Source organism: Parasteatoda tepidariorum, chromosome 10 (assembly GCF_043381705.1).
Source record: "Parasteatoda tepidariorum isolate YZ-2023 chromosome 10, CAS_Ptep_4.0, whole genome shotgun sequence".
Classification (NCBI taxonomy): Eukaryota; Metazoa; Arthropoda; class Arachnida; order Araneae; family Theridiidae; genus Parasteatoda; species Parasteatoda tepidariorum.
The window spans coordinates 31947110-31972193 of NC_092213.1; the positions used below are offsets into that span (position 1 = coordinate 31947110).

The window sequence follows — 25084 nt, forward strand, 5'->3', positions numbered from 1 at the left end:
ATATATATAATATTTCCTGGCATTCAAGTACAAGGAAAATGACAGTTCGATCAATGCATGTTATAATTCTATAGCTTTTAACCACAGTGTTCTTTTACTTTCAGGCCTCAAACTTGTATTTTGTGTTATTAGTTACAATGCCTTTTAAAAGAGTTTAGACTGAATTATTTTATTAATCCTAAGGGGAGAAGGCAGGAAAATGACTACATAAAAACCTACTTGATTTTTGAAATCTGTTGTTTAATTACTTAGTTTGTTATTATTACTTAGAGATTCTGCTTCCTGCTCGTATTGCTTGAAATCATTTTTGTTTCGTAGCGTTATCGATGATTGAATGTTTTTTACACTAAAATTAAAAAATAGTTAAATTATAAGATAGATCCCATTTTTTGAAACTAACTTTTTCTATGTAATTCTTACTTTTTGTTGGAATTTGTGACAGTAAATATGTAGATAAAGACTGTTCAGTTACTTTCTAGTCTGAGATGCGGTAAACGGTTTTGACTGGACCCACTATGGATTTAGATTTCAGTCTCCCCCTTGTTCACAGGCTCTTTTTCAATGCATCGACTCATGATAATGCGTCACTCGAGATCTTGTACCGATGAGTCCGCATCGCTTGGTGTTTACGAGATGGGGGTGGCTGATGTCACGGGGACGCGCAGAGCATTCCGAACAGGTCAAAGCGACCGGGGGATCGTTAATTATCAATCATTGTATTAACACAAATTTACTTCCGATGTGTATTACGATAACATTTAAATCTAAATCCTTTTTCTCAATAACCGTTATAACTTCACCAATAAAATTTTTATTTCTTTTTTATTTCTATATTAATTTTAATATTTTATTTATGAAAATCTAAGAATTATAAGAATTTAAATATTTTTCGCTTAATAGATTAACAACTGGTGAAAAAAAGCTAGGATTGATAAATATTAAGTAAGTAAATACCATTAAATAAGGAATAAATGAACCTTTTAATGGAAAATACTATTAGAACTTTTATTAATTTTATGATGACAATAGCCAAATTTATAAGAATCCTGTTTATCATCTCGTGATTTTTCTGCCAAATGAAAACAACGATAATATATAATTTAACTTTTCACGTTAGGATCCATGCATTCTTTAAAATAACAGGTTTTTTTTTACTTGCTCATTCCTCTGTTATATTACCCTATAAAATAAATGTTAAAAAAATTAAAGAAGATAAACAACATTATGATTTTCAATTGGTTTTTGTTTTCTTATGCTATTTTTATTTGCATTTATTACAGTAATTTTCGTAATAAATGATTTTAACCACAAATTTTTACGATTTAGAATAACTAGTTTAAAAAGAATCTATCAAGAAAAAAAGAGGATTGTACCAAGCTTTCACACAAATGGTTGTATAAACATTCTCATTTGTGCGGAAATCGAAAAAGCGTGTAATTATCAAAACGATTTAGAATAACTAGTTTAATAAGAAACTGTCAAGAAAAAAAGGGATTATACCAAGTTTTCATACAAATGGTTGTATAAACATTCTCATTTGTACGGAAATCGCAGGAGCGTGTAATTACCAAACAGATTCTGCTAATAGATAATCCAGTAACCTAAATATGATTTTACGTTCAAGTGCTTTTTCCGGCATAGCGAGAGAATATTGTTCTAATTGTTTCCCCTTCATTTTATTCTACTTTTATCAGGGCTTTACGTGAATTAATGAGAGTACCTACTCAAAAGCGACAGAGGGCGCTTTTGTCGCCTCAGTCGCAATGTATCGAGAAATCGAAGAGGATTTTCAGAAAGAGTCTGAGATGTCGTCTGCTTGGGTAGATTGTTGAATTTGTTCCATTTAATTTAAGCTTTCTCATGAAGAATTTTGCACTTAATATCAACAAATGAAAGCATTGATGATGCATTGTTGTGTTTTTACTTATGCATGTGCAGTAATGCAGCACTCTGAATTTGGAAAGAGGGGAAGCAAATAAACTAACAGATGCTCGATTATCAACTGTTAAACGTATGTTTTTAGCGTGAAAAAAAAAACTGAAAAGCTGCTAACTATGGAACATTTTTATACATGGTTCTTTATTTAATTTGCATAGAGTTAGGAAAATATTTTTAAGTACAGGTGAGTAATACTACATTTTCTTTGATGTTTTTCTTTAAAGAATTAAAATCGACTTGTGATTTATTTAAGTAATTTTTAAAAAAAATTAGTTTTGAAAATAAGTTTCTTTAACGTAGAAGAATTTTTAAAACTAATATTTGTTTTCATTAAAAACATATAATTATTCAACACAGTTGTACCTACTCTATTTACTATAATAATTTTTTATCACTTATGGCTTTAAAGTGTTCGGAAAAAAAATATATAGCTCTTGAAAAAAAATATAGCTCCAGCCTACATTAGAGTTTTGGGTTACGTTATTTTCTTTTTATAAGTATTATAAACTTCTGTTATTAATAATGTGGCAAAATAATAAAATTTAGATCATTAGAACAATTTCAAACAGTAGGAAAATTTATTCAAGTTCGTTAAAAAAGGAAAAACAAAGGGGTAATTTTCTGCTCTGCATTGGAATCCGCATTAAGTAAATATTTATCATTAAAGTAAAATTTCAATGCACTATCAACTTTTTTAGAATAATAGGAAACTTTCAAATAGTTTAAAATAATTATTTATTTAGAATAATATGTTAATTAAAATGTACTTAATAATGTTGAAATGGAAAGCTTATGCATTTTTAGTATCTGATTATTATACAGTTCAGTTCATGTTCCCTTTTTCCTTTTACGCTCATTGAGAATAATGTAACATAATAAAACAATTCAGTGTATTGGAATGATATTCTATTTAGGTTAGTATGAATTATAAAGAATTGAAATATGTTTGAAAAAATAAGAGATTACAGCAGCAATTTTAGTGCATTTCTGGTTCAGCACCTCCCAATGAATTAAATGATTTCATTTCAAACTAAAAGGAAGTTAATAATTTATAAATTAAGCTTTATTTTACTCTGTAATAAAGCAAAAACAGTGGTGTTTTGATTTCTTACAAGGTATTTTGTTTCTAAAGCATAAATCAATTAATGATAACTTCACACAAAATGTTGGGCAAAAGAAAAAGCAATCAAAAATTTTGACAAATTGAGAAAAAAAATCAATTTTAGTGAATTTATAATTCAACATCTTATGATGAATTAAACGGTTCATTTCAAATAATAGAGAAGGTAATAATTTATAAATTTATTTTATGCTGTAATTAAGCGAAAACGGTCGAATTTCAATTCTCAGATGACATTTTGTTCCTAAAACATCTAACAAATTATGATTGCTTCGCACAGATTTTCGGACAAAAGAAAAAACAATCTAAAATTTCAGACCTCTTTACAAGGTATTTTATTTTATATTTTATAACCATCATCGAACGGCCGACCTAGGTTTACGACTATTAAGGCTCAACTTCGTAGCCTTGTAATTTTGAATCCAATCCAGAAGACAAGGGATCTCCTCGATCAAGTATTGGGAGAAATTTGTCTTCGTGGAGGACTTTTTGATGGAACTAACGCGCATTTGCATTGCATGGAGAGGAAGACCACGAGAGCCTCCCATGGTTAGCCTGACGGCAAGGGGACTCTAACCCCTGATCCGTCTAAAACTGAGGATATTTCACGTCAGCACTATGGTCGGTGTAAGCCGGATGCGGAATTCGTATCGACCAGCCATTGCCGGGATCGAACCCTCTGTTCACCTCATTGGAAGGCGAACGCTCTATCCCCTGAGCCATCACGCCTCAATTTACACGGTATTTGTAGCAAATGGAAAAGGAATCAATCATTTTTCATTTTCTTAACAAGGTTTTTTGAGCAAAGAAATAAAAAGATGTAAGAAAAAGTGCTTTTTACTGTAGATTATTATTTAAGATGTTGATTATTTAGATGATTATTATTTAGATCATTATTATTTAAAACGAGTTCATTGCGCCTTTTGAGTTTGAGTAAAATTTTTAAATAATAAAGCAAATATATAATGAGAATTTTAAGATAGCCATTATATTAATAAAATGGCAGGAAATAATAATTTTGAAATCATTTCCGTGACATGCTTCTACTCAGAGAAAAACATTTTTCTGAAATGATCGTACTGTATGGTAATGGTATTTCTGGTAAAAAAAGACCAACGACATTATTATGGTTAATAAAACCAAAATATACTGTATACTTAAACCATGAATTTGGTATTTTTTCCGTTCATATTGTAAAGGTTTACAGGAAATACTATAGTTTCAAAATTATTGTTTTTATAACAATGAATTTTGTAAACTCAAAATGAAAATGAAAACTCAAAAGTAAGTTTAATAAAATAAATGGTTTTTATGCCCTAAGTCCCCTAAGATATCATGATAAAATTTTCAAATTTTACCGCAATTACGTAAATTTTATCACATATTATAAAACTACATTTCATTGTTAATTTTTTTTTCAAAATCATAAACAAAACACTTCCATAAAAATTACCGACCTTTTCGATGTTCACATACAGGAACACGTAAATTTTTTCTATATTCTGGTAGTTTTGACTATACCTTTTTTCTCAGTGTATAAATAAACGCATATCATGAACGTTTAAATTTGACAACAGAAAGTATTTTATTTGTTTCAATTTTAAGAAATAAAAACAAATATGAGCTAACTTTGTACAATGGCATGGAGTAATGACAAATTCGCATAACAAATTGGAACTTATTTATTATTTTGAATTTGATTATATATTTCTAAATAGCAAATTATAACAATTTACAAAGACTTTGACTATCAAATCTTGAAGCTCACGTGTATTAAAAAGTTAAGAACGCTTGCATGGTAAAAGATTTTAATATTTTGACAGATTTGAAATTTCCTTTGGGGTACGCTTTAACACACTTTGGATTAAATTAATGATAACAAATAATATAAAATTTATAAATAATAACAAATTTATTATTTAATAAATAAATATTACATGCATAATTATAAATAAATTTTATACATGTTTAATGATAATTTTATAATAATAAACATTTCTTCATAACATAAATACTTAAATAAATACCTCAATAGATTCATGCAACTAATAAACCATTGCTTTGCAGTATATTATTTAAAGATAGTTTTTGTTCAGAATAAAGTATTAATTATTTTAGATGTAAGGTATTAATTTTATGTATTTTTTTTAAATGTAGCTTCATTAAATAAAAAATTGAAATATGATCTCTTGGGGTAAGGCGTAAATTGCAAATCCTTAGAACCTTGTAAATTTTACGCGATGTCAAAATTAATTTTAATTTAAATTGCAAAACTCTTTGCTTGATTTATAGCAAAGAAATATTTTCACATTACTGATTACATATTCATTGATATGAATAAATCTCGTATATTATTAAATGATTATAAATATGATTTTTGCAGCTATATTAATGCTAGAAAAGTAGGGGAGGTAGGAGAGAAAACGCTTTTAGACTATCACTTGATCTATTTATCTTTTCCGCATTCCCTATGCTATTGCCGTGAAACTGTTTTACAGTGTTTTTTACTCAGCAAGCGGAAACACTTTTATTCAGTGTTAGCTTCCGCTGATATGATAATTTCCCTGATAGGATAGTAAATAAAAAAATTTTTTATTACAAAGAATTTTTTTTTTATTCCAAAGAGTGTTTTAAACAATAAATTAGAAAATTATTCCAAACTTTAGTTATCCATACATCGTAAGGTTTAAAAATTTTGTAATTTTTTTAGAAAAAAGGGAAAAGCTTTTTAGTCTATTATTGATTACTGTGGATTAATAATTAAAATTGGCATACTCGAAAAACGGACAGTAATTTTCTAAAATTTTTCCGACATTAATTTTAAGCTATTTTTGAAATGCAAAGTGCACCAATGAAAATGAAAAACTGTCTAGATTATATTAATTAAAGGTGAGTCATTTTACTGTTTTTAATACTATTTTGTTGATAAATTATGCGAAAATAAAGTGATTCATATTATTCAACGGTCTAAAAAGGGTGAGCAGTAGTTTAAAAATAAAAATCCTTAAAATCTATCAAAAAGGGACAAACCAAATAAAAATTATTCATTAATAATTAAAATAAATCACAAATTTGGTTTACCATTTCCTTGTTTGGTTTGCCGTGTATTAAAAGGTGCCAGCTTAAGTAAAAAAATCAATATTTTTAGATTTATGTAAATTTAAAATGCACCGATAGAAAGTTTACAAACAATTTTTTCCATAAATTATATTAAAATATATAGATAATATGAGCTTTTAAATTTTTGAGCTTTTAACTTTAATGCTATCTGACAGGAATAGTTTGTTTTTAGTCTTTTTAGAATACTTGTCGGAAATGAGGTAAAAAAATTATAAGCCTTAGGTGACAAAATAATGTACAAGAAAATGATAGATATTAATATTTAAGTGGAGGTGAAAAAAATGGTTTAAAATCTTGATGAATAATTAACAAAGAAAGCAAGATTAATAATTCGCTATTATCATTAATAATTAATGGGATTAAACCAGACATAAATAATCAGTGAGATTAATGGCACCGAAAAGACGAAACAATGTTAAGTTTCTTTCAGCAACCAAACTGGTTTTTATTTTTTTTAACCCCATTCTTCTCATTAATGATTTATCAGTTAGGGATGTTCTTAATCCCACCGTTATCGTTATTAAATATTCAAATTTTATTAACGTTTTTGTTGCCTCCTCGCCTGGATACTAATTTGTGACCTCTAATAAGTAGATTTTGTATGCTTTATTTCGGAAAAGTATTTTAACAAATACATTAAAGCGCTAATTACATAATATCTTGCATATAAAATATAAAAAAATATTAATTATAATTTTGTGACTTTATCTCACAGTATATAACAATTAATCTGTTTAATTAATTAACTTATATTTCAAAACATGAACATTTAATGCAGGGAGATTTTTAATGAAGTTTTCGATATTTATTTCAGAAATCCAACATATAAGTCTTATTTCTATATTCTATTAATAAGTACTATTTTAAAGTTTCGTTTGCATTTGGAATAACAGTGATTCTCTTAATAAGTAATTTTTTTTAACTAAGATTCCAAGCATTTGTTTTTATAACAAATTTAGAGCTGCAGTTTTTATAACATGTCCTGACATTATGGCGCGAACAGTAAAATAAGAAAAAAATGTTACAACCAAGTAACATGCATCATTTGCGATACAGGAAAAGCTCTTATTCTTTTTCATTCTTTACGAGATTATGCCGTAACTAAAAGAAAGAAAAAAGAATCTGCAGTAAAGAGTAAGTCCCTATTTGGCAATAAATCTCCTTACTTAAATCAGTCGTTGGTCTACAAAACCTCCACGAGTTATTAATAATTAATGAAAACTACTGACTTGGCAAGCACTCATCGGATTAGATGAGATGGAGATCGTAAAAGCACACGACCTAAAAAGATCTAGTTTAGTCATGAAAAGCTTTTTCTGAATTTTCTTTTTGTAAGGTACAAGTTATCCGATTTAAAACTGATTTATATTTATTGTTTTACATAAAATTAATGTTTTAAAGAACATAAGAATTTGAAAACAAAAACTATCAATTATCTCCACGGGTAACGTTACATTTTTGATACGTTAAGACATTTCATTTTATTTTTAATAGATCTTCGCCGATAGATTTTTTGTCTTTTACTTTGCATTTAAATTAAATACCTTTCATTAAAGCCCGAAAAAATATTGAAGAGAAAGTCTTTTGCATAACAGATACACGAAATTAAGATGTAATTAATAATTTAAATGTTATGGGACTATTGCTAATGTGACTTTCGAAAAAGTAAATTAAAAAAAATATCAAAAGGTTATTTTTTAAATAAAAGCCTTAATTGCTTTAATTTACTCACTAAATCAAAAATGTCTTGCAATAAACACTGCAAAAAAATTTCATGTATCTGTACACCAAAAATGGTGGTAACAATTTTACCACGAAGTGTTCCATGAAGTGTTTAACTGAACCAAGAGACAGGGATAGTTCATGGAGCAGTGAAACACCTAAAAAGTTTTTTTGCCCCATTTGTCTAAAGTAGCTGTCACTATGCCTGTTATTAGTTGTATTAAAATTTATAATTAAAGTAAATATGAGACTTATCAAAATCAGCAAAGTTATTTTTTACTCAAAAATATAAAGCAATTATAATTATTTTAGGTTTTTTGAATAAAATTAGCTCGTAAAACAAGCAAACGCGTATCGCTGTGAGAATATGAGGAAGAATTCGAAATAGGCTTAACACAGCAGCAGTGGATAAAAATTATACATTTTAAAATTATTTAACGCAGTTTGCTGGGCAGTTTGCTGCATATTTTACCGGCGAACTTCAGTTTCTGTAAACGATTAGCATCATTGAAAATAACCACAAGCATTTGCTAACTTGTTATCGATTATAAAAAATTACAGACGTTGTGTCCAAAACACATCAGCATTAGAGTTTCCGGAGGCAAAAATATTTAACGTATGGTGTGAAGGTGTTTAGAGATTTCACACAGCCTTTAAATTGTATATAAAAGTTTGATTTGGTGAAAACTGTTCAAACTGTTCTTTCACACAATTTTTTTGGGTTGTTAAACATTAAATTCGGAGAGATATTACATCAGTTTTTATAGCTTAGCAAAGCGTTATCCGAAAAGAAATAAATAGCATTCTTTATTAAATAGTAATAAAGATCCATAACCAATAGTCCACAACCTTTTTCCCTCGACTGATGTTTGGTTGTAAACCTTTAAAAAAAATGAACGAACAATATTTTTTGAAGAAAAAAGTGTTTGAGATTTTTGTAATAATTGTTTGTAAACATAAAATACAATAAAAAATCTTTTTTGAATTTATACAACTACTATTTGTTTTAAAGTTTTCTTTTTAACTTCATATCTTTTCTATTTTCTTAAAGAAAAATTGCGTATGAATACGTAAAGTTGATTATCATTGTAGTTGGTTAAAAATTATTTATAAGAAATTAAATTAAAATTTATTGACATTTTTGAAGATGATCTCGTATAATAAATTTTATCTGATTTGTTCGGCAGCTTAATTGAAACAATGGTTAGAGCACCTGTGATTTCCGGATTACTAAGTATTACCCAGTCTTCGATTAATTTTGCAAAATACTGGAGTAAAATTGAAACTGATCTTTTCTATAACTATTTCTATACCACATTCTGTGTAGTTTAAAAAAACCAGCTTCTTAATATGCTTTATTGTTTGCATAAATTCACTCAAGATGGTTCTCGAATTTTCTGTTTTTCCATTAATTTTCCATTTTCACTCTCAAAATATTTTCTCCCTTTTTCAGAGGGATGAGAATTTCAATTTATTTTTCAAAGCATTGACGTAATTTATTTTACCTTTAAGCATTTTTCAAATCATCTGTATTTTATTATAATTTTAAAATAACTTAAGCTTCCTATGACAAAACTAAAAATGAATCTTAGCAAATTTTGTTGGAGAAGAAGAAAAATTAATGTCTTAGGCAATTTATGGTCATAGGAATCGGTGATTGATATTAAAAAAGATCAACAGCATAAATTTATGTATTATGTATTGCACAAGTAAAAAGCATGCTGGGATATTCGAAACACTAATTCAGATTACATATTGATGGAAAAAAAACCCGGCAAATTTAGTAATGTATCTTTTATGATAGTAATATACGGACACACTATACTTAACTAGAACCAAATTCATTTATATCTGTTTCTATGGATACGAGAGAATCTAATATCATTAAATCAAGAAGAATAAGTTATTATATATTTCGCAAGTCTCATAATTCAAAATATGCATTTGTTAAAGTAACCTTATAGGATGAATTATGGCTTCACTTTAAAATATTTTTCGTTTGGTGTCTGCATATTAACAAAGCGAAGGAAACATTCAATTAGGTGAAGTATTATAAATAAGACACTTCAATATTTTCAGTTAAGTTCTAGCAAGAAATAATGTCAATTCAAATCTTCATGCATAAAAAGTTTTGAGATTATTAGTAGGATATATTAGATATTTAGTAGGATATAAATTAAGGAATAAATAACTTCAGTGGCGAGGCTCTATGTATGATTATTTCATATCCATATACACATTTATATCAATTGTAATTAATTAATAAAAAGTAACTAAAATAAAAATTTTATTTGTTGGCCCAGGTAGGAATTCACTTAAAATTTCTTTAAAATATTATTTTTAAGAATTTTCCATCAGTTTCTGAAACGTTAAGCAATATAATAGCAATAAAAGTTATAGTGAAATTTAAAACGGGTAGAGAAGTTTAATTTAGTTGCCAGTTTTTTTTGTTAAAAAGTGGATTTTTTATATCAAAAATAAAATCTGCAAAACTTGTTTGGAATGCGTTTATATTAAGTAGGAAAATAATATATTTTTCTTTAGATTTTTTGAATGGTAATATATATTTAATGAAAATTATTTATGGTGAATTAAAACATTAAAATGTGTTGATCTCTAACACAAAATTTTCTCGTTTCACAATAATCACAGATTATTTCAGCATGATTATAATATAATAATAATTAATAATTCTTATTACTAACTGAAAAAAAATGACTAATTATAAAATGTGATTGATTGTAGAATATGTGTTACTTGCACTGAGAAGGAAAGTATGATAAAAACTACCCGGATATGGTACAATTTTCCGTGTTTCTGACTCTATGGGAATGCCGAAAAGCTCGGTAGTTTTTCCGAAGAGCTTTTGTAACCAATTCGAAAAAATTAACAACAAAATGTAGTTTTATAATAAGATAAATGTGCTAAAATTTGGTAATTTTATCATGATACCTTAGAGCATGAAATAAAACCATTTATACTGAAAATTTACCTTTTCAGTTTTGTATTTTTTTAGTAAATGTGTGGTAATAAGAACTATTGTTTCGAAAACAAGAATTTCAGACAATATTAACAGAAACATTACCAAATTTATGTTTAAAATAAGGTATAATTTGGTTTTATTACGCAGAATTATGGTATCTTTTATCAAAAATGTCATTACCATTCAGTACGGTAAATTTACCATAATTTTTTTCTCCCTGAGCTTCCATAAGAATTGATCTTATTGCACCTTTAAATGATTTCTTATTTGAAATATATAATTTTTACAAAACTAATCTTTTAGGAAAAATCCGCTTGCATCATTACTTAGAAATTTGATTTTCCAAACTGAATTTTATTAGAACTTATTTATCAGGATACCAAGTATGGATAATCATAACTTCTTCATCATGAATAACATAAATCATCTTTGTCTCTCATATTTACTTTTGACCACAATAATGTTTTTTATTCCTGTGAGTTGAAATTTCCATAAATTATTTTCTTAGATTAATAAAATTAAGAAAAAAAGGTCAACAAAATGTGTATTCTAAGATTTGTGCCTTTAATAGTAAATACTTTCTGTTTAATAGTAAATATTTTTAGTTTTTGTAGTTTAAACATCATTTATTAGTAATTACTTTTAACAAGAAATATTTATAAATGCTTTTATCTTGAGCTATATTTGCTAAATAAATATTTTTTTGAGGAAATATTTGTAAGCGTAATATTGAATTTTATTGCAGAGTAAGTAACTTTTAACAGAAAATATATATAAAGCTGAGCATTTTCAATTTATTACCAAATTCTCTTATAAAGAACTATTAAACTAAATTTTTTATTATTATCTGTAAAAATATTGTGGGGAAATGTTATTAAAGAATTTGTATTTGAAACTCTAATTGCTAGTAAATACTTTTATAAGGGAAGTGCTTATAAGGACGAGGACTTAGATGATATTTTATTTCTTACTTTTAACAAAAATGTAACAATCGCAAAAAAAAGTTCGATAAACATGATATTTTCCGTTTTTAAAGTCTAAACTTGTTGAAAATGTTATTTTATTAAATCTATTCAAGTAACGACCAGAGTTTTCCCATCATGTTTTTAATGATATGTATTTTTCATGGTTAAAGTTACAGGGAAAGAACATTTATTGATTGTGATTTAATAGGTAGTTAAAAATAGCTGCATCTAATAGTCTAGCAACAATATTTCACTTCTTTTCAGGTAAATGATATTGACACCGATAATAAAATTGATGTATTACAAAAATAAAACATTCTACCGAAGTTAGTTCTGCGTACATAAAAGAGATGTTAAAATTTTAATACAGAGGTAAAATTTTAAAATTAATTATATCGTACGTATGAAATTTTTTTGATTAAATTTAAAACACTATAGCCCCTAAAAAATAAGATATTTATGTCGTTACTTACTACAATTTGTTACCTACTGTATTCGCTTATTACAACTCACTACATCGCATAAGAGCGTAAGAAAATATACACAAAAGTACCCTTCTCTCATGAAAACCATAAATCAACGTAACAATAAAGATGTTAAAAATTGCCTGAAAGCATGCGAGTAAGAATACATATTGTAAATAAAGCAACACATAAAATATAGAAATTACCTAACTCTTAAAAGTACAAAAAAATAATAAATAAATAATATAAAAATTTATGTGCTGTTGCTGCTTGTACTAGCAACTGTCTATCTTATTGTATGTCTATGTTTTAAGCAATATTGCATGGCAAAATCCGTCAGCTACAAAAGAAGTAGTGAATTCGAATAAAAGGATTAAATATAACGAATAGTTTAAATTACCCCCCCCCCTTTCCATTTCGATTTTTTTTAAAAAAATGATACATGGAATCATTGCAAATAATAACTAAATCCTTTTATCTTTTTAAGAAAAAATTTAAAAGTCAGAACACAAATGAAAATATGTACAAATAATAGTTCATGTGTTACTGTTGCATTTGTTAGCTACTAGTTTTTTCTTTAGACATCATTGCGTGCGAAAGTTGTTGAGCGAAAAAATTTCACAAAAGGAAAAAAAAAGAAGTAGTAAATATTTGAATAAGATGATTAAGTTAAATGAATAGTTTTTTTTCTATGAGTACTTCTTTAGTTTATTTATTTGTTTGTAAAATAATGCATTGAATCATTGCAAATAATATCTTTCAATGGCCATAAAAAAATCAGTGAATAAAATTAAAATTCACTAACACAAAAGAAAGGAGTATGTATAAATAAAAGTTCATGCGCTGCTGTTGCTAACTCTTACAACTAACTTATTTATTTTAGGCACAATTGTGTGTCAAAGTTAGTCAAATAACTGAAGACCTTATTGTGAAATAGTCATAAATAAAATGTCACAAAAAAGAAAAAAAATTAGCACGTGTATGAATGAAATGTTAAGTGTAGTGTTTAGTGTTTTTTAGTATCACATTAGTTTTCTTTAGGAAAATAACAATTATAAACATTTAAAACCGTATCTTTCAAAGGCTTAAGAAACATCGAAACAAATGAAAATTTTCGAACACAGAAAAAAGGACAATTTTTAAATAAAAGTTCGTGTTGCTGTTGCGTGTATTTTCAACTAGCTATCTTAATTCTTTTAAGAATTTTTCCATGTCAAAGTTAGTCAAACGACTGAAATAGTCATAAATAAAATGTCACAAAAAGGAATAAAGAAGAATTAGCAAATGAATAAATTAGATGTTTAACTGTAATGATAAGTTTTCTTTTTTAAGAAATACTTTTGTTTTATTATCAAAATGATAACTGGTAACATTCAAAACAATTTTTTTCAAAAATATCGAGCGAAGAATGAAAATTTACCTACACAAATGAAGAAAATATGTATGTATGAAAGTTCATGTGTTGCATGTATTAGCAGCATTGTAAAAAGTTCTGACACCCTGAGTGTCGGAACTTTTTTACCGTGAAATCTATTTTTACGGTAAAAATGGATTTTACGGGTGCTGCACTCAGGGTGACAGTACTTTTTACCGTGGTTTGATCTGGAATTGTTTTATACGGTGAACTTCTTTTTTATTCTCTTTAGACATTATTGCGAGTCAAAGTTAATTAGGTGATTGAAGACTTTATCGTGAAATAGTCATAAACAAAATGCGACAGAAAGAAAAAATTATATAAATTTTGTATAATTCAGTATATACAAAAAAATAATTATTAGCTGTATAACTAAGATGATTAAGTATAATGAATGGTTGCTTTCTAAGTACCATTTTAGTCATCTTATAAAATAATACTAAGAAATATTGCGGCAAATTTGCCTAAAAAATCCGTATATTATATACTGTTTCGTAACACATTCTCCAACAATCAAGGGATATAATTTAACGTACAGTCAACAAAAAAGTAATTTTAAAATACTAAGATTTTTTACATCTTCTACATTAATAAATAAATCGAGTCTTTCTGATCTGAATGAATTAATTACTGAAAAGTTTAAAATTTACATTCGTAGCTTTCAATTCTTTTCATAAGTTCTTTTAGTCATTAATTTAAATGTGTCATCAATTATGTTTTCGTGAATATAATTATTTACAGACTATCTTAATAGTTTCATTGAACTGAGTTATATAAAGATTTTCATTTTTAGGAAATAATAAAGCATATTAAGCTAATAGTTTTGGAATTAATCTCAATGTACAAAATTTTCTACATTGTACAAGTAAATACAGATGAAAACTTATCTGAAGGCAAAACCTTTAGTTTTTTTTAAAGAACTAAATTATTTACCTGATCCAAGTTTTCTTCCTTTCAATTAAGTGCTATTACAAAATTAGGTCTTTTAAAGACCAAGATTTCTTTCCGACACCAAAGTTTCGATCATTCTCTTCCCTAAACTATTGAAACACAATTTCTCAGACATTAATCACCAAAGTTTGAGGGTAAGAATCCAAATTTCTTTCGAAAAAAAATTATATGTTTATTCAGAAAANTTAAGTGCTATTACAAAATTAGGTCTTTTAAAGACCAGGATTTCTTTCCGACACCAAAGTTTCGATCATTCTCTTCCCTAAACTATTGAAACACTATTTCTCAGACATTAATCACCATAGTTTGAGGGTAAGAATCCAAATTTCTCTCGAAAAAAAATTATATGTTTATTCAGAAAAAGTATGCTTTGTGTTTGATTTCTTAGCAATTAATCATCATGCTAACCTCTCGAACAATTTTGGTTCTATCTTATAACTTAATAATTATCATTAGATCTTAAGTCATTAAGGTGTTCCGTTTTTTTATTTTGAACATTGTGGTATGATGTTATTTCAAAGTAAGAAGCCGTCTTAAACAAAAGTACTCGGTTAAAAAGTAAAAAATAATAATATCAGAGTATAAAGATTAATGTAGCTTGAAAATAGTTTCACTTCCTTGAAAAAACGAATTATTAAATCCTCGATTTATTTCTATTTATATTGTAATTTATTCACGATGTTATGAATATTATGTTCGATAAACAAAAATCCTTCATGCATGCTTAACAAATATTTAACTTGCTATATTATTCCCGAATCGATTTTTCCGGCACAATAAAATGAGGTTCCGAGTATTTGTGCATTTAAATTTATTTCTCTAAGCGAGAGTCATTTAAAAAATATTTCCTGTTTTATGTTTTTTTTTCATTTGCTGGTCTTGTAGAAGGTTAAAATAATATATGGAGAAACTCAAACTTATTTTAATGAATTTTGCAATAGGGACACGTTTGATTAAAATCGATTTGTTTTAGATGTATTAATTTTATTTTCATAGGATTTATTTTAAAATTTACTATCATTGCAGGGAAAGAGTGTTGTAGTTTGAACTATTTTTTTGTGCGAAAAGATACTAATAACTTAAACACTTTTTGAGAAATACAATATATACTTGTCTATTAATAAAATTTTTGTGAATGAATTACATAATACACTTTAGAAAAACATAGTTATTAAACTATAAGAAGCTAGTCTAACGTAAAACACTATTGATCATTGGATTTTACTCCTTTAATGAGAAAAAAGTATGGTAAAAACTACCAGAATATGGCAAAATTCGTTTCGGGTCTTCTGCTTCTTTTTCTATTATTTCTCTTGCTATTCTTTTTGTTAGCAACTTAACTTTTTCTTCTTCTGTGTCCAATCCATGATTAAATTTAAATTTCTTCTCCAATGTCAATAAATCACGTCCATGTTCTTTCAACAGAAAAGACAATTATTTTTTCACGCTCCTTTCTCCAAGAGCACTAATATTAATTTTTTTTATCATGATTCGTGAGGCACCAGTTGTCAGGGAATTATCTGAGCGGACTGGATCTAAACTGATAGAATCATCAGTTATTTAATTGAAAATGTAATTTAGTACAATTTGGAAAAATATTAAAGGTAATTAAAAATATATTCATTTATTAAACCTTATAAAGTACATCCAAAACAATTTACAATCTATTCTAACAAAAGCCAGTTTAGTTCTTGTTCCAATTTGTTCTAAAAAGTCCTGACATAATGCATAGCCAAACAGTATATCAATATATTCTATATGAAACCTTTCTTAAATTCCATTTCAAACCCAATTGCGTTGTTGGAAAGCGAAATTTGTTGTTACAAAAGAGCTAAAAATGTACTGAAAATCATTCAGAATAACCTCTCGCAAGATTTATTTTATTTTATTTTATAACCGTAGTTGAATATCAGACCCAATTTCATGGGTTTACGACTGCTAATGTTCAGCTCCGTAGCCTTGTCATTTTGAACCCAATCCAGAAGACAAGGGAACTCCCGGATCGAGTATTGGGAGAAATTTGCCTTCGCGGAGGACTTTTTGATAGAGCTAACCCGCATTGCGTTACATGGAGAGGAAGACCAATAGATCCTCCCACGATGAGCCTAACGGCAAGGGAACTTCAATCCCTGATACGTCTACCACTGAGGATACTTCACGCCAGCACTGTGGTTTGTGCAAGCCGGATACGGAGTTCGTATCGACTGGGATTCGAACCCGGTTCATCTCATTGGAAAGCGAATGCTCTATCTCCTGAGCCACCGTGGCTCTCTCGCAAGATTTAGTAAAGAACGAAAGATTTTTCTTAAATCATTCATTTTAAGTTTTTTTTTTCCTTCTAAATTTGATGATTGAGTTTGACTATCCACACAATCAAAGATAATTTTTTGTGTATCATAACCATTATATCAAAGAATATTTTATTCAAAATAGAATTTTTTTTACATGAAAAAGTGGTGAAATTCGCAAGGAAACATATTTTTACTAACTGGACTTGTTGCACTTACTTCAGGTCGGTCCAAGGAACAACGAGAATACATTTTTATTTTATTTCGAAAAGCATAAAAAAATGAGTTATTTTTCTTTTAAAATAGGTATTTTATCCAACAGATAATGACATTTTAGTACTTATGTGCCCCAGTTCCATTTTAAAGTGCAAGTACTAGATTGCTGTGTTTCCAAAACGAACCGATTTTATTTTATTTCCAACCACCGTTGAACGGAATTTTGAACGAATTTTGAGTGTACGACTCAGTGGTAGACGAATTATGGTTTAGAGTCATGGCCTTGCCATCAGGCTAGCCTTAGGAGATTTTCGCTGTTTTCCTTTCAATGTAAAGAAAATGTAGATTAGTTCCATCAAGAAGTCCACCAAGGCAATTTTCTCCCAATACTTGATCTAAAAGTTCCCTTGTCTTCTGGATTGGGTCCAAAATTACAAAACAATCCCATTGAAAACTAATTACTCTGCTACAAGAAAATAAAGAAAAGTTTAAGACATGCCCATGAAACTGGAAATGGTTACAGATCCAAAATGCAGAAAATCTTTCCCAGAAGACGCAAATATCTATACTGTGCTCGCCGTTCTTGCTCTTCTCTATATATATCGTCTTTAGCCTTAAGAAAAGGAAGAGAAAAAAAATCCCTCTTTTTTTAAAATCTTGTGTTCTTAAAACATAATATATAAATAAATATGTTATGAAGCTTTATAAATATTCCAAAATTCAAAATTATTTAACTGAGTTTGTGCGTATCAGTACATTCAGTGATGAAGTTGCTTCTGAATTTTATGACAAACAGAGAATTTGTGAAAAATTTTAGGGGGGTTACATAATTTTGACGTTACTTATCACAAATTTTTTTTACCTAGAGAGCAAATAGGCCCATAAGAAATGTTAATATAATTTCAAAAAATTTCGCTTTTTAATGAGCTTGTAATTTGCTTAGGGGCTATTTTAATTACATTATAAAGATGTAAAAAAATCATTAGTAAAAATCATTAAAATCCGTGCACAAAAAATACTTTTTTTTGTGTGCAATTCTTTTTTTATCGACTTTGCTGGATTTAATTTTTACAAATGTTTTACTCCTTTTTGTTATCATTTTCTTCAAAAATTGCAGAAGTTGCTAATTATAGAAATGAATAGAAAAAAAATCCTTCATGTATTTAAACATTTTCGCTTATTATTCACATTAATTATATAATTTTTCCGCAAATGATTTAGTTTTATTGGAAGGGGGAAAACTTCAGATACATAATGTAGTAATTTTATTAAACTGAAAGTTTTGCCTTCAAATATTTGCTCATTTGTATTTACCTTTTATTAAATTAATAACGAAGGCTTTAAAATTTTAATTTAAATGTACTTTTTGCACATTGTACTAATTTACAGTGATAGTTTTAAATTTCAAAAGTAATTGCTCATGTTTTAATCAAAATTAAAAATCAATAAAATAGGCACTACCACTCATTGATTTCAATACACTTACAGCTTTCCTTTTTTCACAGTTTTTTGAAGAAATGCATAAAGTACTGATCTTTTGCATCAGTATAATTTTTCACTTAAACTTAGAATTATATTTCATTGCATAAGCTAGAATTCGCAGCAGAATTTTGTGTTATATATGTGTTATATATGTGTTTATTGAAAAAACATCCTTCTTTAGACCCTCAGAAGCAATTAACTGTCAAACACTTCCCAAATGTGAGGTATTTTCATTTTTGGACCATAAGCGAAAAAGACGATGAATGTTTGATTTTGGAAGTTTTGAGTTCTGGATCCAATATTATTCCAATGTACATAATCTGTACGATGTGTATTTAGACATAATCTAATATGTCGCAGTGTTAAAAAATTTGCTTTCAAATTTTCATTTTTGGACCATAAGCAAAAAAGGCTAAGAATGCTTAATTTTGGAATAAATGGCGAAAATTGAAACAAAATATTTCGTTCCTCATAAGTCACGTGTATTTTACCGTTGCATAATCTGATTGTGGTGACGAAAATTTTTGTCTTTGGACTATAAAAATACTTGTACCCTTTCTTACGAGAAATGCTTAATATAGTAATTACCGATGAGTTAGGGCTCGCTTTCGGAGGACCGAGCCCTAAGAATTTAAATACGAGCCCAAGATACAGAAGAATACAAGAGCCTGAGTTAAATAAAAATCATTTGACAACTAGTGTTAGCACCACAAGGCAAAAACACCGAACAAAAGTAGCAAATCACTGTAATTTTTAATACATAATAAATTCTAAAATTTTTTGTACTATATAACTAAACTAAATATTTGTTTAAAAGTAGTAAAAAATGTTTATCAACAATTTGCAAAGTTGAAGCCTTCTCATTCTAACAGTGATGAAAGAAGCCAAAAAATACGTGAATATTGCATTAAATTTCAGTATTTGTATGATGAGTAATGACAAATGAAAAGGAAAAAAATTGACAAAGTAATAAGTTATGAAAATAATATAAAATGGATGTAAAACAATGCATGAAATGTAAAAAAGCTAGTACATGCATTATATTATGTAATAGTTGTATTATAAAAACGCTATTAAAAATAACACAAAATATTTACTCTAAAAAGCTATTACATATATAATGCAATTAATTAAAGTACACATTTAAAAATAAAAGCTAAGAACAATTTCACGAGTTTAGCAAAAAAAATATTGATCCATCTCTCCCACACGTTCTTATTCTTTATATCTTCTTTCAAATGCTGAAACCATAAAAAAATATTCTACGTGAGAGTATCTCTACTGGAATTGTGTGTCAGCAGGATTTGTTGCAATACTCGTGACGTCAATGGCACATGTTGTGTTGATAGAGGATGTTGTTACCAAAGACACGGGGATCAAAAGAAATTACTTTGGCTCATCAACAACCGGAGTGGGATCTATTTTTGCTTTGTGGAGATTGATTTAACGAACGAGTATTACTCGTTACAAATGAATAGAAAAAACTCATTTACGTTATAGTTTCTTATCTCTTACTCATATTTTCAATCTAAGGAACTGGTGGGAACTATATGCTTTCTTTTTTTATTTTATACTAGGGACTTACGCACCATGTTTTCTTTTATTTTTTTATAAACAATTTTGTTTCAATGATTGATAAACAGATTGTTACATCAAAGCTAAAATTTATTCAACTTTTTATTATTGTATTTACACGGATTTCGTTGCTGAGATTGAGTTTCCAATTCTAACGGAATGAAGTTTAAATCTAATCATTTTGCTTGGTTTTAATTGCAACTTTACCCACCGTTTAGTAGTTATAATCAACGTAATAAGATCTACGTAATAAGAGATCATATAATTAATTTATACAACCCTTTGACGCAGATTTTTTCTAAACATATTTTTCATGCTTTTTTTGTATTATTTTGCATTAATTTAGGTCAAAATAAGTGAAACATATTATATTTAGCATTTTAATAATTTATGGTTATGAAATACAGCATGAAGCACCAGTGCCACTTTCTGCTTTAATGGTAAAATCTTCAAAAACGGCTCACTTTCGAACAGTATTCTTTTTCAAATTTGCACTTATTTTGCAGTTATTTAGATCTAAGAGAAAAACTTATTCATCATTGAAATCTCTTTAAGTTATAAAATAAATTTTGAATACGAATAAAAAAGAATTTTTCAAACAAATTTTTTTCGATGTTATATTTTCGTACAAATATATTCCGATAATTATACAGCTTTTTTTAGCAACCATTAGACTATTTTTTATCATTAAAAAATAAAGAAATATATTTTTGTTCTGCAATAAGAACGTTAGAAAAACATATATAAAAGGGACATCAGTGACCCATCTGCTTCAAAGGGACCAACTTTTAGTTTCAAAACTCAAAATTGGATTTATGCTCAATATCAAAATCATAATATCCGTATAAGTATAATAATATCAGTTATTAAAAATGGTGGTAAATGTTTTGGTTTAGATTTTGTTACGTTAAGTAAGGGATAAATCAATAATTCACAGGTAAAATACATTATATCTTTTATTCATTTTTTGTCGATGACAACTAAATGTATCCGTGTCTTCCAAGTTAATTATCGATCCTATTATGCGAATTTTCGGTTTGGTGTAAATGTGCGAAACGGTAAGACGACTTTTACCTTTTTGTGATTTTTAGAGATGTATATATTTTTAAAAAATCAATTTTTTATCACCACTGATTGATATTACCATGTATTGAATTGGAGGCAAATTTTTTTCACACCTATATCCTTGCCGTTATGCACGCAACTCAGAGAACGAATAAATTGTCACAAAACAAACGAGCACGCTACTGATTTACATCGTTTTTTATCCTGTTTTTATCCATTTATTCGGGGAAATTGATCAAATCTGTTTGATCTTTTGATAGATAAAGAAATGCTGAAAGCTTCATTTTATTTTATTATCATTTATTTTATTTACTTCATTTTATTTATTTTACTATGGTTGAGGAATAGACTATTTGTGTATCGAATTTAAGGCAATGACATTTACTCTCGTGTTTCTACAATTATGAATCTAGCTAAAAAGGCGATAAAGCAGATAGAAAGCAAACACTAATACGCTTCTCATTTATTTTTCTTTTTGTGGTAAAATTACTAAATTTTACCACATTTGCAAATTTTAATATACATTATAAGATAAGATTTACTGCTAATTTTATCAAAATCATTACCAAAGCACTTCGGTAAAAATTATTGAAATTTTTGGTGTTCCCATTGAGTCAGAAACACTGTAAATTTTACCATATTCTGGTAGTTATGACAATATTTTTTTCTCAGTCAGAAAACCACGAAATTTTTCTCGGTTAGAGTGACAACATTGAAATACTGAAAATTATTTTGAGTAATTGACATACAAATATTTTGCAATCGAAAGCAGAAACTTTTTATATGAATGCTGTTTATTAGGTTGGAATATGTTAACAAAAAGTTTGTAGTTGGGATCTTTGAAAAAGTGAATACATGTATTAAAAAAATCAATTTACGTGGGACAAACTAATAAGAATAAAAAAATCAATTTACAAGGGACAAACTAATAAGAATAAACTCATTCTTCGAACGCAGCATCCCTTTTTAATACCATCTGTTTGTGTATATTTTAGATGGAATAGCCGGAAAGAGAAACTTTTGTATGCTTGTTAAGACAAATATAGATCCATTTTTTCGTATTCATCATTTTTCTTCAGCTCTTTTTGAATACCACGTGACAAAAATACTGAAATCAAGTACGTGGATATCGAATTATGTATCGGAAGGAAAAAAGATTGATTTGTGTTCTACACTGACGTCATATAGACTACGCTGTTTTGCTGAGGGCTGTTGATGCCAGATGCTTCTATGTAAAATTTGTTTCATAAATCCGAAATCGCATACTTCATTTTGTAAAACTGATTTATTGGAGAAATATTGGTTTGGATATAAAGCGACCTTATTTTTGATAGACTGTATTCGTATAGGTAAAAAAGGTAGGTCTGCACCTATCTTCTATTAATCGTAAAGAGTTGTACACTGTAAAAAATTTCAGATTAAATTAAAGTACCACCACTTTTGAGTGAATCATCCGTAAAATCCATTTTTACCGTAAAATATTATACTCTAATTTTTAACATAAAGTTTATTTAATTAGAATGATTCAAAAGTACATATTTCATTTTGTTAAAAAGATTTATTGGAGAAATTGTGTATTAAGTACAAATTAACCTTATTTTTTATTGACTGAACTCGTGTAAGTAGAAAAGGTTGATTTGTTCAAATCTTTTATCGTTTGTAAGGAGATGCACAATGTAAAAGAATCTGGATCAAATTACGGTATAAAGAACAGGTACTTTGGCTGTATCATCAGTAAAATCTATTTTTAGCATAAAATATAATACCGTAATTTTTATAGTAATGTTTATTTAATTAGAGTGATTCAGTGATTTCGACGATAATTATTACAGTGAAAATAACAGTACATATTTTTTGTTCGGTAACATACGTATTTTGCATGATGCGTCATTGTGATATATTTTATCACTGAAACTTTTTGCACCTAATCTAAGAACAGGCTTTCGAGAGGCATTTACAGAACAAATATTTTCAAAATTTTTGGAAAGAAGTAAACTACTTATTTAAAACTGCTTGCTATAGAATTTTTAAACATCTAGATGCAAGAAAGAAAATAAACAGTTTTTTACTCATTGGTTTACTGTTTCATAACTTCAGTATGTTCTCGATTTCAAAAAGTTCTTTCTTTCAAGAGAATTGAACAATATCTTCAATAGTTATCTTCACTCAGTGATTTGCGCAGAAAATTTTTTCCCGGCTTTGTTTATTACAGAAATCTATAAAAATACAAAATAAAAGGCTTGTTAAACAAATGTTTTCAATTGAGAATTTTTTTCAAAATCGTTTAAGCCTTTAATTATTTCTTCGAATATTTAAAGAAATAAATTTTAATAAAACAAAAGCAAATGTGTTTCAGAAAATAATTTGTCCTGTGCTAGCAATAAAATTAATTAGAATATGTTATCCAACCTATACTGAGAAAAAGGCATGGTCAAAACAACCAGAATATGGTCAAATTTACCGTGTTTCTGGCTCTATAGGAACACAAAAAAAAAACAAGGTAATTTTGACCGAAGCGCTTTCGTTATAACTTTTTGATAAAATCCACAATAAAATATTGTGTTTATACCATGTTGTTTGGCAGTAAATGCGTCATAATTAGGCAATTTTAAATAAAAGTTGGTAATTTTTATAGTTCAGTTAACACTTGTTAACTTTGGTTTCAAGCGGTTCATTTTTTTCCTATGTAAGCTGTAAGTTAACATTTACCGGCATTTAAAATCATGAAAATATTCAACTGTAAGTGTACAAATGTCTGGACAAGGCTGAACTAATTGAACGAGTGAAATTTTATTTTAGTTTAATGTAGATTTGTTTAGAAAATATAAAATGTCATACTGCCATTACGTTATATTTAAACGCTTTCAAGATTTTAAATGATTTTCTTTCAGAGAACTGATTTTAAGACCCGCATTCATTTTACTTCAAAAGCCATTTAAACAATTTATTTAAAAGTTTGTCTCGCTTTGTATCTAACTCTGTTTCCTCGGGAAAAAAAAAACAACACCATTGAAAGTGAAAGTTTTAATCCAGTTTAGTTTTCTGCCAGGATCCCAAGAAGAATGCTAAATAGTTGACAACTAGTTTCACAGGTTTTAAAATTAAACAACAGAAAACTTTAATTTTGGGGGAATATTTAAATAAAGAAAATTGATTACTATTTTTAAAAAGTTTGTTTTGTCCGTAATGATTTTAGCAAGTCAATATTAATAAATTTTTTTTCATAAACGTAGAATTTTGTATTTAAAATAGGGAGGCAGTACTTTAAATTAAAATAGGGAACTAAACTCAACTAGCCTGAAAATTGCTTTTTTTTTGTTAGAATAAATGGAATTTTGAACCTTGCTAAAATGTGGAATTTTCCATCGTTTTTTTAATTAATCAGTTACATGAACTTTAATAGCACATAACTAACCAATCATTTATATAATTATATCTCAACTAAGCAATAATATGAATTTCGATAATCACATTCTATGAACTCAATATTAGAATGCTAGCTTTGGTGAGGATTTAATTTTCAATTTCAATAGCACCCTCAATCTTTAAGTTGGCTTAATCATTATCTAGTCTAGAATTTTTTTTTAATCTTATATAATTTTTTTAAATCTTTTTTAATCTTATATCGTATGGGTGATTCTTTGGAGGCATGACAATTCGGAAATTTTTTTTTTCTTCAAATTTAAAGTCTTTAAAATAATTTAACTTTTTTTATATATTTATTTAGTTGCATTTATTAATATCTTACAGACAGCAGTGTAGTTTATTAACATTTGCTCAA

The 25084-nt window shown here is 27.6% G+C and overlaps 1 protein-coding gene across 1 annotated transcript in view; it reads left to right on the forward strand.

The window, feature by feature from the left end:
* The first annotated feature begins 1762 nt into the window (after positions 1-1762).
* LOC107437749 (anoctamin-7) overlaps positions 1763-25084 on the forward strand; it is a 117862-nt gene continuing 94540 nt past the window's right edge. Inside the window, exon 1 of the mRNA XM_071186867.1 lies at positions 1763-2122. The gene's annotated coding sequence lies outside the window, so the exon portion shown is untranslated. The remainder of the gene's footprint in view (positions 2123-25084) is intronic.